Source organism: Dipodomys ordii, unplaced genomic scaffold (assembly GCF_000151885.1).
Source record: "Dipodomys ordii isolate 6190 unplaced genomic scaffold, Dord_2.0 Scaffold5, whole genome shotgun sequence".
NCBI lineage: Eukaryota > Metazoa > Chordata > Mammalia > Rodentia > Heteromyidae > Dipodomys > Dipodomys ordii.
Genome location: NW_012267221.1, coordinates 19,428,417 through 19,441,345, shown reverse-complemented (window position 1 = coordinate 19,441,345; position 12,929 = coordinate 19,428,417). Strand labels below are relative to the sequence as shown.

General features: G+C 40.7%; 1 protein-coding gene across 2 annotated transcripts in view; it reads right to left on the bottom strand.

Annotated features, from left to right (window-relative positions):
* Window positions 1–12,929, bottom strand: part of Cers6 (ceramide synthase 6) — a 278,071-nt gene that overhangs the window by 165,160 nt on the left and 99,982 nt on the right. The window lies entirely within an intron of this gene.

Genomic DNA, 12,929 nt, shown 5'->3' with positions numbered 1-12,929 from the left:
GAAGGAAAGAAAGAAAGAAAGAAAGAAAGAAAGAAAGAAAGAAAAAAAAAGAAAGAAAGAAAGGAAAGAAAGAAAGAGGAAGGAAGGAAAGAAGGAAGAAAGGAAAGATAGAACAAGAGAAAGAAAGAAGGAAAGAAAGAAAGAGAGAGAGAAGGAGACGTAAATACAAGTTTCCATCAACAAGGCCACCAAACACCAGCATAAACCAAGCATTTGGAGCTCAGGGATGGCCCTAAAACCCAGAATTATAATAAATACAGTGTGACTTAATGGTCTGTGTCCCACTGTAGGAGAGTCTGACAGAATCCTATCACAAAATGGTTACTTGCTATAGCACAGGAGTCACTAGACAAATGTTATTCTCTAAAAGACAAAGTTCTATGACTTTGTGATATAGTACTGTGTGTCTATATGCTTCAATATTAGTCCTCTCTCCCCAAACCACTATATAGTACATCCATAAGAAGCTATATAAATTAACTTTTAGATTTGCCGTTCTCAGATGTAGTTTACGAGCCCACATGTGTTCAGTACAACATGAGGGCAGCCTGTACCGGAGAGAGATGCTGCTGTAGTTCCCTTCTAAGTTACTGTATCTGGGTCCTCTCCTACACTCTGAGCATCAGAGAATAGTGATTTTGTCCTTTTTATCTTTAAATCCCCCAGTATCAAGCCCCTGCCACATAAATAATCCCCTGTAATCATTTGGGAAATTGAAGTGAATTAAGTCCGGAAGGAGTATGCATGCTTGTTCTGCATTTTCTGGGCCACTCCTGGTTCCAATTGTTTTCATGAAACTAGAAATATAGAAGGACATTATGCTTCCTCACTGTATGTCCTGGTTTTGCTTTTTGTTCGCTTTTTGAAATGTTGGGCCTGCACGGTAAGGGGCTAAGTGAATGGCATCAAGCTTCCAATGTGGGTCACATACCTTGTTTTGTTTCTTGTAAAATATGATACAACAGTTATATCTACTAGCAAGGGATAATTTACTTTTGATTTTAATCTTTGACCTATGTGTGTGTAGTTTGGGGATGTTTGCAGTATGGGGGAAAGGGTATCATGCCAATTCTCTGCACTGTATGACCCTCTGCAGAAGACAAGATAAAGACTAGAAGTCACACCATCCAGGCCACAAAGCTGCCTACTCACTAGTTATATCCACTAGTGATCTTTATGTTTAGTGAACAAGATGTTTCTTAACAACAACAATAGAAAGATTTCAAACTCAGGTATACATTGGTATGAGGTGCTGATAATACAAACCTACTCTCACTCTACTTTCTCTCTTTTGTTTTTCCTGTCTTCCTTCCTTTCCATTTTTCAGTATGAGGCTTTGAATCTGGGCAAAGGTGCTTGCTTGGCTTTTTGCTCTACCACCTGAGCCATACCTCCACCAAAGCTTTTTGCTGGTAATTGCAGAGGTGGAATCTCAAGGACTGTGTCTGCTCAAGCTATCTCAGATCCTCTGGATCTCAGCCTACTGAGTAGCTAAGATGACAGACATGAACCATTAGCACCAGACCAGTTCTACATTTAAACGAACTAAGTAATCATGAGATTTCCAGGAAAGGAAGCAAAGTTAGGAAATGTAAGGGAGAAAGGCAGGTAGCCCTCAATATTTACAGGATATGACTGAGACAAATGATCTGGTCCAAGAAAGCTCAAGCAGCCTTCTACCCTCCCTCTTTGATCTTCCATCCAAGCTGTTGAGTTCACACCATACTCTTCCAGTGGAATCCATTCCCTGGAGCAGCCTTGAGCACCTTCCTGCTTTTTCTCCAGCTTTATCATCCTTGAGATTCAGTGCCATCACTCCTCGGAAAGCGGTACCCTGGCCCCTTGTCCTTCAGCCTTCCCTAGGAAAATCTGAAAGAATGAACTAGAGTTTCTCTTCAATTCAAGTCAATCCATCAATCCATAGAGGCTCAATCCAGGTCCTGAAAGCCCCAGAAACTGAGTGATGCTGTGACTTTCAGCTTTTCTGATGAAAGGACTGACAATGTGGTCAAAATTTTAATAGTAAAGTGAGTTGTGAGGACACCAAAGTTGCACGTCCCTGACTAGAAAACAGTGAAAAGTTCTGTGGGTATGATGAAGAGACAGTGGCCAAAGCTCATTCCAGGGCATCCTAAACACGGGTAGGGAAGGAGAAAGAAAGGAGTCACCAAAGTGCGCCCCACCCTGCATCTTCTCTGTATGCAGCTCCACATAACAATCCTGTTTTCTCTGCCCTGGCACAGAGAGATAACAAAATCCTGAATGTAGACAGAGTTGGGAATCAATCTGAGTTGCATTGCTCAACATTGGCTCCATCCTTCTACCTGTCCTCACACTCCTTTCTTCAAATATCATCACATTCCAGGGTGCTGTATAAATGTAGAGGCCCCTTTACAGTATCTGGACTAGGATAAAACCTCCGGGGGGAAAAAAACTTCTTTCCTCTTCCCCACCCCCCTCATACAAGCATTAAGTACTTACCACTGTACCTGCAGAAAATCTATTAGTATATAACAGCATTAAATCTGAAAACAGGTAACTTCATTATATTGGGAGCTTAATCGAGGGAGTACAGGAGTTAGTCAGACTTTGAAGAACTAAACAACGCCGTCAAGACTTGAGCCTTTAATGCCAACTCTGTTAACCTTGAGCGGAGCGTCAATGTGCCCAGTGTTCATGCTGCAGCACCAACAGCCTCACTCACTGTGTCCTCTGCAAACAATGTCACTAACTTCCCTACAGAGCTGACTAGGCCCCAAGTGCAGTGACACTCCCCATTAAGGACAACTGCCAAGATGTTGCACATGCACAACAAACAGTAGTCAAGTGAAAGTGATTTTCTAAAATACTTTAATTCTCCCAAATGACAGCAGCCTTATAGACAAGAGTCAGCAGTTCTTCCTGCATGTTAAATGAAAATAGTTGGCCTTAAGCTCTTTTCATTACATTTCCTATCACATGGAGGGCTTATTATTTAGATTTGGGGAGGCCTATGGGCAAATTTCCAAGACCTGCTTCCCAGTGTCTATTCAGACTCAACTCAGTCCTCCCAGTGGGGGGACTTGAGCTGCACAGTCCTAATGTCAGTCCCCCCCCACACACACCCACTGTCTTAGACACCATCACGTGCACTCTTGATGTGACTAGGTACGATAAATCAAGCTCAGGAATCACAACAGAGGTCAACTTTGAAGACAATCACAGTCACATAAGCAATGGTTGAGGATTTCTTCAAACTTCTTGCCCCTTGCACAGAAATGTGGTCATCACAAGCTAGTCACAGAGAAAGACTAGCTGGAAAGAAAACCACCATTCTGACTGGAGAAGATGGATGTGAGCACCAAGAAAGCACTTACCCTAGGTGAGTGGAAACACTTGCCCTGCTCAGTGGATGAATACTAAGGAAGGAAAAAGGGCGCAGGAGAAGAGGCAAAAGAAGGTAAATCAGAGAGGGTGCTAAAAAGGACCAAGGAAGCACTTCTTCTCTACAACTAAATCGTGGTTCTCTTGATGATATAAAAAAAAAAACCCACAAGACCAAGACCACAACAAACCGTGGCTGGGCCAGCAAGGTAGGGACATCAGGAAACAGCCACTTCACTTCAGAATTACAAATATAGTTCCCTAGCTAAGTGTTGAACAGCTTTGCTAATAAACAGAATGAATTGTCCTTGTGAGCCCCGCAAGGTCAGAGTGCTGTGGTTACTGGGCCTTGTGAGCCTAGCTGCAAGGAACCAGTGCACTGCAGGATGCACAGAGCCATGATCCCTCTTGTTTAATTCCTGGGTGATCCTGGGAGTAGGGGCTGCTGCTGTCCTTTCACACGTGAGGCATCTGGCAAAAATAAATTTACTCACAACGGGTAAAAAATCACTGGAGCCAAAGTATTAGCCAGGTAGATCTGATTTCTACCCTCAAATGTATGCAAGGTCCACTGCTTCCTCCGCCCCTAGTAGCAGCAACTGTCACATTTAATAGGAATGCCTGTCCCCAGGAGCCATGCTGACCTCCTAAGGCTGATCTGACTGTACTGGCCCTAGGAGGGGAGGCTTTGCTGAGGCCAGTCCCAGCAGGTGCCAGGCTTTGTTCCTCCCTCCCTCCTGCTGGAGGCAAGCTGTGTCCTCTCAGAATTGCCTGGTTCAAAGACATTTACTGTGTGTTCTGACATTTGTCCTGTGGAGCTTCCAAAGTCCTGGCTCCCGCAGACACAGCCACAGCAGGCGCCGCTCCCTGCTGAAGTAGGACACCTGTGCTCCTCCATGCCCCTCACATCACTGCAGGCTTCGAACTCGCATCGGTTTTTTTCTCAGGTGTGTGTGTGTGTGTGTGTGTGTGTGTATGATGCCCATGCCAATCATCTTGAGATTCCACATGGATTCTGCCTTCTTGGGATTCCATTGAATAAGGGAGCTTTATTCTAAATTGAAAAGCTGCTTTCTTTTGTCTCCATGGCTCTCTCCTCTCCCAAATAGCAAGGTTTTATTTTCTAGGTGAGGTAATTATGGATCGAAGGAGCCCCACAGACTACACTAGGTTGTGAGTCACTAATAGTTACTTGCTGCTACTTGCTATTCATTTCACACCAAATTGACTAAGGAAAGGCAAAGAGCAATGCTGAAGGCAGCCAACACTATCTATCTGTCTAGGTACAAGCAACCTCTCTATGCATGTGAGCTCAATTGCCTCCATGACAATCCTGAAGGAGCCATTATTAACATGCCACACTATAAATAAAGAAGCTGAGACTGGAGTTATAGCTCAAATGGTAGTGTGAAATCTTGAGTACAAAAGTCAAGCAAGAGCATAAGGCCCTGAGTTCAAAAACTAAGGGTGATATTGTCCATGTCACCTTTATAATAACAATATTAAAAAAAACTAACTGAGGCTCAGGGTGGTCAAACAATTTGCATGACAATTTGAAAGACTTGAACACAGACCACTGGCTCCACAGCCCACCCCTTCAGCATTGTACTGGGCTCACAGTCCTACCATAAGGCTTGTTGTGAAAACATGAATGTCTTCCAATGTGAACGTGACATGAATTTTATATCTGCATGATGTGTGTTTCTGTCTGCCAGAAATACTGGGTAAATGGAAAACACGCACTGGTTGGAACTGAGTAGCTGAAGAATACACCACCACCCCACTACCCTGCCTCCTCTCCACCCCTACTCATTGTGGTCTACACCCACCTGATGTTACAACGTTGATTAGATTTTGTTTCTTTTCCACCATATCACAGTGACTCACAAGCTTCAACTTAACCCTGTGGTGAACTGAATTGCCTCCAAAATTCATGTGTTGAAGTCATATCTCCCAAGGTGAGTATGTTTGGAATACAGCATTTAAGGAGGTAATTAAGGTTAAATATACCCATAGCAATAGAACCCTAATCCAACACAATCGGCGTCCTTATAAGAAGGGACATCAGGGATGCATACTCAAGGAAAGAGGCCTCAGGAGAAATAAACCCGGCTGACATCTTGATCTCAGCCTTCCAGCCTCCAGAATTGTGGGGAAATAAATGCTATTGTTTAAAACCACCCAGTTCTATAAGTATTTTGTTAGGGCAATCCAGGCAGACCAACACCTTAAACTTTGACAATCAAACCTCAGGCCTTTTTAAAGGAAAGGGCCATATTTATAATAGTATTTATGTATTTCTTAACCAGTTAATGTGTAAAACTGGTCAACTCTTTTTTATCAGGTTCTGATTTTTCAATTTTTTAAAAAATTATGATTGTCATTTTGCAAAAGGGTTTCAATTCAACATGTCAGTTTATGAAAACAATACATCTTGATTTTCCTATTTCTTTTAAGTATATCATTGATAAGATTTTAAAATGTGATGCCTTAAATAATTATTTTCTCATAAGCAAGCCATGTTTTTGTTTTGATAAGTAAGTTTGCATGCTGTGGTAGTGTTTAAGGATGGATATGTCACACTGATCACAACTATCATAGTGTCACTCAGAAATAGATGACATAGATTCTGAAGATAACACTTCTATATCCTTCTTCACACACTGTATATGAAGCAGATTCTATAGAACAGTAACTTTTGAAATTCCACAGGTACATGGTCCTGCATGTATTTATGCAGGCACTTATTATGAAATATGACCATATTTAAGTTATAAACATTAAAGTATTTATTTCTGGGCAATAGTTTTTGGAGTAATTTTCTCCAAAAATTTATGAATATTATACAAACTTTAACACACCCTTTCCTAGCTTAGTCAACTACAGTGATTAGCATGATTGCTCAAAATCAGAAAATATTGGCTTTTTAAAACAAATTTAAAAAGAGAACTAGTATCATCAGTTCAGAAAACGATAGTCAAATGGTAATTAAGAATATTAGTCCTTAAGATATTTAGCTACTATTTTATATAGTCTATCTTCTTTTTTGGGGGGGGTCCGGTCATGGGGCCTGAACTCTGGGCCTGGGCACTGTCCCTCAGCTCTTCAGCTCAAGGCTAGTACTCTACCACTTGAGCCACAGCGCCACTTCTGGCTTTTTTCTTTTAGCTTATGTGGTGCTGAGGTATCAAACCCAGGGCCTCAGGCATGCAAGGCAAGTGTTCTACCACTGAGCCACCTTCCCAGCCCCTAGTCTATCTTCTTTATTACCACAAAATTCTGTGTGGAAAAAGTTATAGAAAAATTATTATCAAAAAAGCTTCTAGGATCTAATGAAAACCTGACCATTCAGATGTAAGCAAAACAAGAACATAGCATGCAGGCAGCTTGACCAACTATGGCCTGCCTGATATTTTTAGCAGAAAAAAATATTTCTCTACTTAGCTATTACACTGGAGTGAGATGCTTAGCCATATGGCATCAGGAGTGTGAGGGGCTTGTTCTAAATGGAAAAACCAGCGTTCACTTGCCACAGATGGTAGGTCTGAAAGAGAAGAGGAAGCAAGCCCTCCAAAGTGTGTTCACGGCCAACAAGTAGACAGGGTTTACAGTCCAGCTCATCAGTCTTCAGAACTTTTGTTTGGAAAAGATGCAGCTTGGGGGATAATGATAGCCTCAAAGGGAACCAAGATGGAAGAGAGAAACTGCCTTGCTCAAGGAACCATGTCTAGGAATACTGGAGACAGGCATCCGAGTTCGGATCTGTTCCAATCTCTACATTGCATAGAAAAGCTCTGTGAAGTGGCTGACTGTGCTGGCACCAAGAAACCACATTCTCCTTCTTAGAACTGTGAAGAAATAACTAATGGTATTGCAATTCTAAGGTAGAGTTCAGCTAACTATGGCTCACTAGCTAATCCCAGCCAGCTATCTGTTTTTGTATAGCTCACTATTTAAGAAGAGTTTCTACATCATTTGTTGATTGAAATTTTTCAAAAGAATAAATACTCCATGGTATGAAAATGATATATTCAAATTTCAGTATCCAAAAATAGAGTGTTTTTGGAACCCATCTACACACATTTGCATCATCTCCAGCCACTTCTGAACTACAACAGAAGAGTTATAAATGAAGCAAACTCCATTATGATCTAAAAACGTTTACTTTCCAGACTTTTACAGGAAAGTGTACTGCCCCCTGGCCCAAAGTAAAAACTGACCTGAATATAGCCCATGGATTTTAAAGCATTTAAAATAACAGTCTTAAATACCAAGACATTCATTGAGCAATGATTAGTCCTTTATATGCTCTGGATAACAACAGGTGTCTGGAATCTAGGGACTTTTCTGTATTAAGAGGAAAGTCAATCACTGTCATCATGATCACAGAAGCCATACAGCTCAAACCTGTGCTTCTGAAGCACAAAGATACAGCCTTCCCCTTATTTTATGTTTTTTATTTCCTCCAGACAATATCTGCATCTAAACAATGCTTATACTACATATTTCAATCTTTTAATACAGGAAGATGCCACTTGCCTCTAGAAGATGATACTTTCTTACTCCCTACTTCAACAACTACACCAGTCTTCATGAAAATTTTGTTAGTAAATTCTGTACATGGTCTGATGGAGAAAATCAGAACTGAGTTTTCTCTCTGGCAAAACCTTGTTTATCCTGAGAGAATGGAAACAGTTCACAAATATAGATTTTTTTTGGCAAACATGTGGATGCCTATGAAAACTTGGTGAAGGTCTTACCATGTAATTTTCCTCTGAAATATAAGGATTTGAGAGACATGACTACTTGTTTCCTGTACAATCCACTACCATCCTTCTACCCTTAGTATTAGACTTTTATTCCTTACTAAAGTCACAAAATAGTGTTGGTTATCTAAGCAACAACATCTGCTTAATTCAAGAGAGCCAGCTGGTGGAATGCAGCTATTGGTTCAGCCACTCATTTATGACCAGTGAGCTCTCCTGACTCTAACAGGATTAAGAGAATCACAAGGCTGCTTAGCAGAAGTAAGGTCACACTTTCAAATGTGGCACTGTCCAAAAATGGCCTTCAGGGACAGTTTTAATCCACACCAACTCTGGAATGGTTTCCTAAAGCAAAGGAAATTTGGGTACTTTATCTTTTTAAAATATCAGATTCCGTAAGTTTATTAACATAGAAACTCCAGTTCAAATACATTAGTACCAATCTCTAATATGTGAACAATCCTTCCCATATGAGTAATTCTTTCTCCCAGACAATTGGAAACTGCTCAATGAAAGCTATATAAGATAATTACCCCCGGGCATTTGTTCTAAATGTGATGACACATGATCAAAATATATGAGCACAGGTAGACACATGTCAAGGGAGCCATTTATCTTAATGTCATGAATCTGCTTATTTCTGTTTCATCCTGATTTTTTTTCTTTTTTTTTTTCTTTTTTCTTTTTGTTGGTCATGGGGCTTGAACTCTGGGCTTGGGTGCTGTCCCTGGGCTCTTCAGCTCAAGGTGAACACTCTACTGATTGAGCTACAGTGCCACTTCCAGTTTTTGAGTGGTTTATTGGAGATAAAAGTCTCACGGACTTTCCTACCTAGGTTGGCTGTGAACCACAATCCTCAGATCTCAGCCTCCTGAATAGCTAGGATTACAGGCCTGAGACACCAGCACCCGGCTCATCCTGATTTTTCTTACTGCAGATAGTACTTAGTTTATGCTGTCCTGGATTCTAAAATATATAACTCAGTTGCAATTGTGGAAGAATGGTGTGAGTTCAGGATGATCCAACCAGTATTGGCCTCCATTCTGAATCATATTCTCCTGAAATATTTCACATGATGTCTCACTTTATAAATTCTTCTCTCTCACTCTTGAAAACTCCTATTTCAGTTGCCTATAAGTATATAAACTCTGCTGGAAAAAATAGTCATCAAAACTGATACAGCTGTGGATGACTGACATCCAGTAGGAGGGGAAAAATGACATTGATGTTTCTGCACATCACTTACTGAACAACTTCTTCTACTCCATTCATCTGCATTAAATAGGGGTGCCAAATCTGGATGTGTCAGCAGATGCTTATGAGCATTGCTTGGCGTGCATACTGGTACTATTCCACACTGATGAAAGATGAAACAATGCCTGCAAAGGGAGTCCATATTTGTAAAATAACTCACATAGTAGGAAAACTATAAATTCTTTATGTCTTGGTCTCTTATCTTCAAGGTTCTACTATATGTCTTCCCTGCTTTGTAATTTGATATTAATATTTCTGAATAGCAGTTATCTTTTTTTTTCTTTCTGGTGCTCATCTGGGGCTTGAACTCAGGGTCTGAGCTTTGTTCCCTAGCTTTTTTTTTTTTGCAGGTTCTGGAGCTTGAACTCAGGGCCTAATCTCTGTCCCTGAGCCTCTCTGTGCTCAAGGCTAGTGCTCTTCCACTTGAGCCACAGCACCACTTCCACTTTTTTTCTGTTTATGTGGTACTAAGGAATTAAACCCAGGGCTTCATGCATGCTAGGCAGCTACTGAGCCACATTCCCAGCCCATGAGAATTTTTGCTCAAAAATGGTGCCCTACCACTTGGGCATAGCTCTATTTCTGGCTTTTGGTGGTTAATTAGGTGGTTAATTATAAGAGTCTTATAAACTTTGCTTACCAGCTGGCTTAGAACCATGGTCCTCAGATCCCATCCTCCTGAGCCACTGGCTCCCAGCTAGTCATTGATTTTGAAGTAAGGATTCTGTATGATATGCACATGGGACATTTCTCCCAGAGTAAGCATGTCCAGACAGCCACCTGCATCCTTCAACTGGACCAGACACACTCGGGTGGGATAGTCTCTTCATGGTGTCCTTTGGCAAGCCATTCTTCCTTGTTTGTTTTGTTTTTGTTTTGTGTTGTAATAGAATCTAGGTCATACAGATTTGTCTCAAACTGATGGACTCAAGAGGTTTCCCCACCCTCCCTTCCAAAATAGCTAGGAATACAGATGTGTACTATCACACTGGGTTCTTTCCTTTGACTTTCTATCTGTAAAACTGTTGTGGAGCTTTTCAGACTCAGGTAATTTGTCAGAAAATGTTTTGCTAAGTCAGTGTATATATGAATTCTTCACTGTGGAACCAAACGGCAACTGGGGTCAGCACCTCCTTCCAGAAAAGCGCCATGTTCACATGTCACTTAATTATTTCTTCAGCAGAGTCTGTATGTTATAGACTGAGAAGAATGTAACAGCAAGATATGACCCTGACCCTCTTCTGTACTATAACTAGCATGGAAATAGAAACATAGCCAAATTAAGAAATAAAGTAACCCCAGAAAGCAACATGTGATTCAATATTACATTATGGATATTCACAAAAAATGTTCTGAGGATTCAGAAATTACTTCACTACAGACTCCACAATCAGGCCTCCTTCAGTGGGGTGCTGTGATTTCAGAAATGGGGAGGGGATAAATGTGTAAGCAGAGGAAGTAGGTATTTTTAGCCTAGAACATAGCCTGTAGGAAGAGGTCATTTGAGGGACTAACCTCAAACAAGTGAAGGCCAGGCTAACCAGGCCAAACTGAGAAGCTTCTACATATATTAGAGTTATAGAAAAATCATAAAGGTTTTAAAGCAGCAGAATGTGGGGAAACTTAGAAGGGTGATCAGGATCTGGGATATAGTAGTCTATTTACTTAGTGGCTGAGTACTTGGAGTTTCTGGCCTGTTATAAAGCAGAGCACATAACCACTAGGGAAAGAGGAGTGGGAGCAAATTGGAGTTGCCAGTGGGCAAGGGCAAAACCATACCTTAGAAGAAACATCTGCATTGGATGAAGTTGATGAGAAGAAACAGTTTCTGCACAGAAAATGAGAAGTAGAAAGCAAGAGGCTGAAGACTAAGTCTGGAGGAGTAGCACATAGAAGACTTCAGGAGAAATGCAGAATAAATGATGCAAACAGAAGTATTTGGTAAGATGAAAGACTCAACTTCCAACCTGAGCCAAGGGAGAAGAGAACACCAAGCAAGAGCTCAATACTGTCTTACACGGCAAAACTGAGGTAGGCCACTGGCATTGACCAAGCAAGCCCACATGCCTCCAACCCACAGAAGTTTTTCTTTTAATTTTTAGTAATTAATGGTCCACACTAATGATTCCATAAAACATATTTCATTATCATTTAATACCTACCATGTACCATCAACTATCAGGGCTTATCCTCCTAATAAATAAGTGTTTTTGTGGGGAAAATCATAATGAATACTTTATGTAGGGACCCCCTCCCCCCCGCCATTGTCCTTCTTGTTACCATGCTTCTATTAGTTATATTTTTAGTTGACTGTCGTGTGACTGTCTTGTTTACTGTGGTACATACATAAAACTCAGGGAAAATCCAGGAAAAGATATCAACATGTATCATTTGGTCCTTGCTACTCACAATGTTTTCAGGAACTAGCATCACCAGTATCATCTGTAAACTTGTTACAAATGCAGAACCCTAGCTGTCATCCCAGACCAGGTAAATTGGAATCTACATTTGACAAAGATCTCCAGATAGCAGATGCCAATGCACATCTGGAAAAAAATCCAACAACAATGTGGTCACATGCCAAAGACAAGTTTCACTGCTGCCTGAACTCATGATGGAGTCCAGTCATCTGCATATGTGGCAAGGTGAGGTCAGGGGAAATGCAGCTATTTATCAGAAGCACAGATGTATACATCCTTCCACAAACAGCCACTGTGTTTAATTATAGGGTGGCTTTGTAGAGAATATCTAATAGTTAGCTCTTTCTATAGATTTTTATAAATATTCTGGCCTCCTGAGATCCTATTTATTCTCTTCATATTTATCCAACCCTGGGAATTTGTGATATTATTCTGCTTCCCACTCACTCTCCAATATCATTGTTTCCCTCACAGATTATAATTGATACATTTTTTTTCTGGCCTACTTGAAAGCTAAACCTGAAAATATAACTATCTCAAACAGCTTGCTATACTGAGAGCACTATTGTTTAAATTATCAGGTGTCAGAACAAAGTTCATAAAAGAAAGAATTATTCAGCAAAAGAACAAAAGATACAGACCAAATGGAGCTAAGATTCTCCGGTAACATCTTCCCTTTACTAGAGCTGTGCTCCATGCTTTAATATTTTCTTCTCTGATTTCCCCAAGTGCTGAGCTAGAAGGTTGCTTTGAGGAGCTTTCATTAGATTTAACAGCTTTATAACATATAACATAGCACACAAAGTTCACACTGGAAACAGAATAGACTTTCATTGTAACCCTTACCTCAGGCAAAGCCTCATTAACCACACCCAGAATAGAATGTAAATTTAAGATTTCCCAAATTTCAAGACTATAGAACAGTTCTGATCCATCTGATCATTTATCCTAAGATCTTGATTTTTGTCAATGGAAAAAAAGCAGTCATGTGGGGAGGGGAGTTGGGAAGAGGAAGCAGGAGAAAATGAGGGAGAGGGTAACACTGTTCGAAAAGAAATGTACTCATGATCTTACTTATGTAACTGTATCCTCTCTGCATATCAGCTTTACAATAAAAAAGTCTTGA